Source organism: Onychomys torridus, chromosome 19, assembly GCF_903995425.1.
Source record: "Onychomys torridus chromosome 19, mOncTor1.1, whole genome shotgun sequence".
NCBI lineage: Eukaryota > Metazoa > Chordata > Mammalia > Rodentia > Cricetidae > Onychomys > Onychomys torridus.
In genome coordinates this window covers 42,600,768-42,606,906 of record NC_050461.1, presented here as the reverse complement: position 1 = coordinate 42,606,906, position 6,139 = coordinate 42,600,768, and the positions used below count along the sequence as shown (strand labels likewise).

Genomic DNA, 6,139 nt, shown 5'->3' with positions numbered 1-6,139 from the left:
CTACCAAGGTAGTGTTTTCCCACCAACTCGGGGAGCAGAGACCTTCACAGGCTTCACAATCTTTTGTTTAGGTGCTGCTTTGGTGGGGGCCTTGGCAGTGGCCATTGCTGTCTTCTTGGATGCCTGCTTAGCCATTTTTACTTCCTTGGCAGCCCTGGTAGCCTGTTCTCACTGAGCTTTCCTAACTTCTGGTTTCTGATTCCTCTTGGCCAACCATTAGATCAGCAAGAGAAGCACCAGTGATAGCTCGCTGGATATCTGGATATCTGGAATCTGACTGCACTGCGGGTTCTTTTCTTTTGAATTTCTTCTGACTGTCCCTGTTAGTTATTTGGTGGAGCTCTTACCCTGTGAGGAAACATCCCGAACACGACAAGATCCACTAACAAGAGTTTTTATTAAGATAGGAGAGAAAGAGACAGACGTGAACAGGCCTGTGGGAAACACACATGGTCAAGAGAGAAAGTGAGAGACCGGTGCAAAATGGTGCTGGCTTATAAAGGGTGGGCCGCGCATGTGTACAGGAACTCATGTGGCTACTTCACACATGTGCGTAGATCACATGGCTGCGCACGAGCTTTATGCAAGCATGCAAAACCACGGGGTCCTAGTCGTGTGAGATATTTTGACCCAGAAATGGCTATTTTGACCCAGAAATAACTAGGAGGAAGTGTCTAGGTCTGCCGGGCATGCCCAACCATGGGGGCATGTTGTGAATTCATATCAATCCCTTTTTGTGTTCTGTAGAGGACAGTCCAGTTTGTCTGCCGAGGATTCCTTTTGGAAAGGAATGTAGACTCGCAATTTGCATTAAGAAACTGGAAAACCTTCCCGTTGGTCCTGGCGTAGCGCTGCCCGTGTCTGGGGTAGACCTTGTACCCGCTGAAACTGCACAGCTCGACCTTCATGGTGAAAGCTGCCGGCCAGCCGGAGGAAAGATGGCAAAGAGCTACTCAGGATTTTTAATGGCTAGTGCACAACCTGGGGAAGCTACAAAACATGTAATTAGGCACTGTTTGAAGTGTTTTTTGTATATGGGTATACCAAAAACTATTAATACAGATAATGGTTCTGGATATAGTAGTAAGGCATTTCAACAACTTTGTACCCAATGGGAAATCGTACATAAAACAGGTATTCCTTATAGTCCTCAGGGACAAGGCATTGTGGAAAGGGCTCATAGCAGTCTTAAAATACAACTTCAAAAAATAAAAATAAAAAAGGAAGAAATTTACCCTCTATCACCACATAATGCATTAAACCATGCTCTTTTTGTTCTGAACTTTTTGAATATGGATGTTGGTGAGCAGTCTGCCGCAGATAGATTTTGGCACAGTGGCATCCAAGCAACTTTTGCTTGAGCGAAATGGAAAGATCCCTGCTCAGGATTATGGAAGGTTCCAATCCTGTGTTAATATGGAGTTGAGGACGTGTTTGTGCTTTTTTTCACAAGAGGAGAATGAAGCTTGGTGGTTACAGGAGCGTCTGGTAAGGAGCGTGGAACTAAGGAAGGTCAGCTCCAATGACGTTCCTATAAAGGAACCAGAATGAAAGTGTTTCTGAGGTTTTGTCACTGGTTAATGCAAACAGTGAGGAAATAGAGTTCGGAGCTGTGCTGCTTTTGGCTTTACTGGCTCCTTTAGAAAAATACTTTATATCACCTAATAGCTGTGTATTTTTGCAAAGAGCTTTACAGCAGCTAAATACAGTAATTTCACCCTCAGCGTGAAGTTTTTTGGAGAACAAACCAAAAACACTGCTGTAATCGAAACGTTTGTCTGAAGTGAAGCACTCTGGGGAGATGTTATGAATTTGGGTGAAGGGACAGGCGCTAGTTAAAAACCGTTTACTGCTGACAGTGTATCTCTGCAACTTCGGGGTGTGGCTTCGTCCTGAGAATGTTACAGTCCCCTAGCAACAAATATCACAATGCTATAATGACAACACTCACTAAATCCCAATGTTGTATAGCAAAGCTGTCTATAAACTCTAAACTTTAGAAATGATGTACATACTTCCTGTCTAGTTAAGAGAATCTTTCTAATAGAGATCATGATAATAATTAAGAGTAAGAAGTAGAAAAAGATGAAAATATACGTGAGTTTGTAGAAATTGTTCTCTTCTTAGATCTCTGTTAAGAAATCTTTAGGTGTTTGCTAAGTTAGATATATGCTAATGGTAGCCCTATATTTTTGTAAAATAGATCTATAGAGTTCCTTTAAGAATATAAGCTTGCAAGAAGTATCTAAGGTAGTCTTAAGACATGTAGTAATAAGCTTATAAGAAGTAAAGATGCTAGTTTTAAATTAAATTTAAATAAGAATTTGTAAATGTAAGTTTAAATAAAAATATAAGAAGTGAATAAATAAAGATTCCAGTTGTAAAAGATGAAAATAAGAAGTAAATAAGAGTCGGGTGGTGGTGGTACATAATCCCAGCACTTGGGAGGCAGAGGCAGGCAGAGGCCAACCTGGTCTACAGAGTGAGATCCAGGACAGGCACCAAAGCTACACAGAGTAACCCTGTCTGGAAAAACCAAAAAAAAAAAAAAAAAAAAAAAAAGGAAATAAGAAATATATTTGCTAAAGTAGTTCTATAGTTTCCTTAAGAAGTATAAATAAGTAGATGTTAATGTTATATCTGAGTTTTGTAAAAAGTATAAATATTGAGTGTGAATTTATGCTTAATGTATATGGTGAAAAAACCTGAGACACAGAAAGCAGTGCCCTAGTAGACTGCAAAGAAGGTAGTCTGGGTGGTTTTCAAAAGCTCCAGAGGCTGCTAAGAAGGTAAGAACGGCAGACGCCAGAACCAGTACAAGGCATCCGCATGGAAAATCAGTGCAACACAGAAAACCCTGAGCTAACATCATCAACGGTGCAGTTTAAAATATTACTGTAACTAAAAAGGTCTCCAGCTTGGGAATGAAAGTTGCAGATAGCTTGTTTGAACTAAAATTGTTAACTGCAAAAAGTTTTGCTTGTAAAATGCTTCTTCATATTTGGAAGTGAAAGTCTGATACCAGAATTTACTTCTTTTGAACTTTTTGAACTTAAAAAAAATGAGATAAAACTACAAAAAGATTTTTGTTATGGATTTCTTCATATTTGGAAGGCTCATACCAGAATTTATCATTTGAATTTTGGAACTTCATGAAACGAACAATAGTGATTTCATTGCAATGGGACAATTTTGAATTTGCTTATAGTGATGACTTAGGAACTGTTTTCTGGAATTATTTGTGTTAAAAATGGAACTGTTTAAGTGAAGAAATTTATTGTTTCTACCTAGAATCAAGATGCAGTTTTGTGTATACACATATTCTTTATTAACTGGTGGTTCAGGATTGTTTTATGGAACTGTTTATGTAAAAGTGGAATGACTTATGGAACTGGTTTTGTGTTACAAATGGTTCTGTTTAAATGGAAATGTTTGGGTTTTCTAACTAGGCTTGAGGTTTTGCTTTAAAAACATAAAGAAAGGGGGGAAGTGTATTTAATTTAAAAAATATTTTCTTGTTGAATGGATTAATGTCATGTTTCGTTAGTATGCAAATGGGGTATACTAAGAGACTACTTTTAAAGTGTTAAGAGTTTTATTAAGAAACTGCTTTGGCTGGGCAGTGGTGGTGCATGCCTGTAATCCCAGCACTTGGGAGGCAGAGGCAGGTGGGTTTCTGTGAGTTCGAGGCCAGCCTGGTCTACAGAGCTAGTCCAGGACAGGCTCCAAAGCTACAGAAAAACCAAAAAAAAAAAAAAAAAAAGTTTGCTAAAAGTTTTCAGTGTTAATGGTTAGATTGAGAATATTGCTTTTCAATATGGGTTTGTAGGAATTGTATAAGTTTGGGTTTTTCTAACTAGGTTCGAGATTTTGTTTTAAAAAATTATAAAGAAAAGGAGGAGTTATGAGTGAATTAAGGCTGAATGTATGTTTGCAGAAATTATGTTTATTAACCTATTGATATTTATGCACCCTGGTTTTGTGGAGTTAAGGAAATATTTTAAGTTTCATGTGAATACATCAGAAGTTTTTCCTATGTTCTGTTAGCAAGAAAATTCAAAGGATTCTATTAAGAGTTAAAGTTGTTTTTGGTTATGAGCCTAGCCTTTAACAACTGAGCTATCCCTCCAGTCCGGTGGTGGCACATGCCTTTAATCCCAGCACTGGGGAGGCAGAGGGAGGCGGATCTTTGTGAGTTGGAGGCCAGCCTGGGCTACCAAGTGAGTTCCAGGAAAGGCGCAAAGCTACACAGAAACCCTGTCTCGAAAAAACCAAAAAAAAAAAAAAAAAAGTTAAAGTTGTAAGACTGAGAAAATTGTTAACTATATATAGCACCATGTATGTTAATTCAAATGGTTCTGTTAAGAGTTTGCTTTGAGTTGTAAGATTGGGAGAATTGTGACTATATATAGCAATATTTATGTTAACCTGTTAATGGTAATGAAGCTAAGGGATTTTTTTTAAGTCTGTAGTTGCCTTAAAAGTTTTTCGTTTCAAGAGGGCTTGAGGCAGCTAAAGACCTCTGTAGTCACCTTGGACCTAATCCAAAAAAGTAATGCCATCTTTATCATCCTCTACTGCCATACTGGGAGGTATAACAACTATGGAGATTGCTGTAAACCATTAATAATGAGTTATTTTTTTAATGAGTTATTATTAAGAAAGGGGGACCTGTGAGAGCCCGTTTTCAGGTTCCTCATGGCTTTACCCAGCAGGTCCACATAGAAAGGATGATTAGGACCATGGGCCTGAGTGCAGGTGTCTGAGGTGGTCTGCACTTGGCTGTGCTGGGCGGGGGAGATCTTTTGCTCCGCCCTCTTGGCGTCTCTATAAATACCCTGGGGCAGAGACAGTCAGAGCCCATTTGAATAGGTTCCAGGTCCTGTGGAGGCTATCCCGTATTTTCTGTCTGTTTATCTCCACAATCTAAATCCTTCTATCTAACATTTCCTGCTGCTCACACTCAAGAAAACTCTAGGGAACTGTGGGGTTGATGGGTAAATGCCCACCAATGTAGCCATCACATTTCACCATATTCAGATCCATGCCTAAATAAACAATTACATATTTTGTTTAACGGTTGGAAAGGGTACTTCTTTCAATGGCTAAGACATTTAGTATCTTTATAATGAGAAAGAAGAAGTCAAAGTCCTTTGAACCAACGTACTGTTTTCTTTATTTCACTTCTGAGAGGGCAGGGATCACTCTGGAGGTCTGGTGGGAAGACGTCTAAGCGGAAAAACACCCAGTGGGGGCAGCACCCGACACAAGAAAGCTGAAGAGCTAGAGCTTGCTTCCTGAAGAAACAAACCACTGAAGTCTGGATTCCAGAATAGACAAGAGTCCTCTTTGCATGGCCAAATGACTATTATCTTCCTAAAATTACTCCAAGAATGTTTTGTGACAGAGACTTTAAATAAACTGACCCGTCTGCTACTCTCGGCTCACTTGTGTTTTGTTTCTGAATCAGCCAAGTTTGGCCAGCCTTACTGTCTTCACATTTCCATCCTTAAACGCAGCAACCAAACAAACACTGAGTGGACTGTCACTGTTTAAAGAGTGACTTGTATTCCTTTACTAACTGTTCTGTAAATGGAGATTTGTGTATTTTGCATTTTTTTTCTACTTTTGTCTTACAGATTTTCTGCATGCATAAAATTCTGGTTTTCTCCTACACCAGCTTCCAAATACTGACAACTATGCTGCTTGAGATTTTTTAACTCATTTAGGAGATGTGTATCAGGTTAAATGTTGGTGAATATATAAAGAATACCAAAGTAATATTATAAAGCAATTAAGAACAGAACATTTCTTTATTTATATCAGTAACAAATTGAAGTATCCCCCTTGCTTCCTGCAAGATGTAGATTTTTCTTTTGGCAAAATAATGACAAAGCTGTTTCTTGACCCAAAGATGTTTTATGAGGAAAAACCAGTACTAATATTTACAAGAAGCAACACACAAACAAGGAAGTAGTCTTAGCAGGGCCCTGGGCCTATAAATACACACACACACACACACACACACACACAGTAGCTGGGCTCTGAGTCTGTAAATACACACACACACACACACACACACACACACAAACAGAGTAGCTGGGCTCTGGGTCTGGGCCTGTAAATACACACACACACA

At 39.0% G+C, this 6,139-nt stretch overlaps 1 pseudogene; it reads right to left on the bottom strand.

The window, feature by feature from the left end:
• Window positions 1-908, bottom strand: LOC118570299 (annotated as a pseudogene).
• Between the last annotated feature and the right edge of the window lie 5,231 nt (window positions 909-6,139).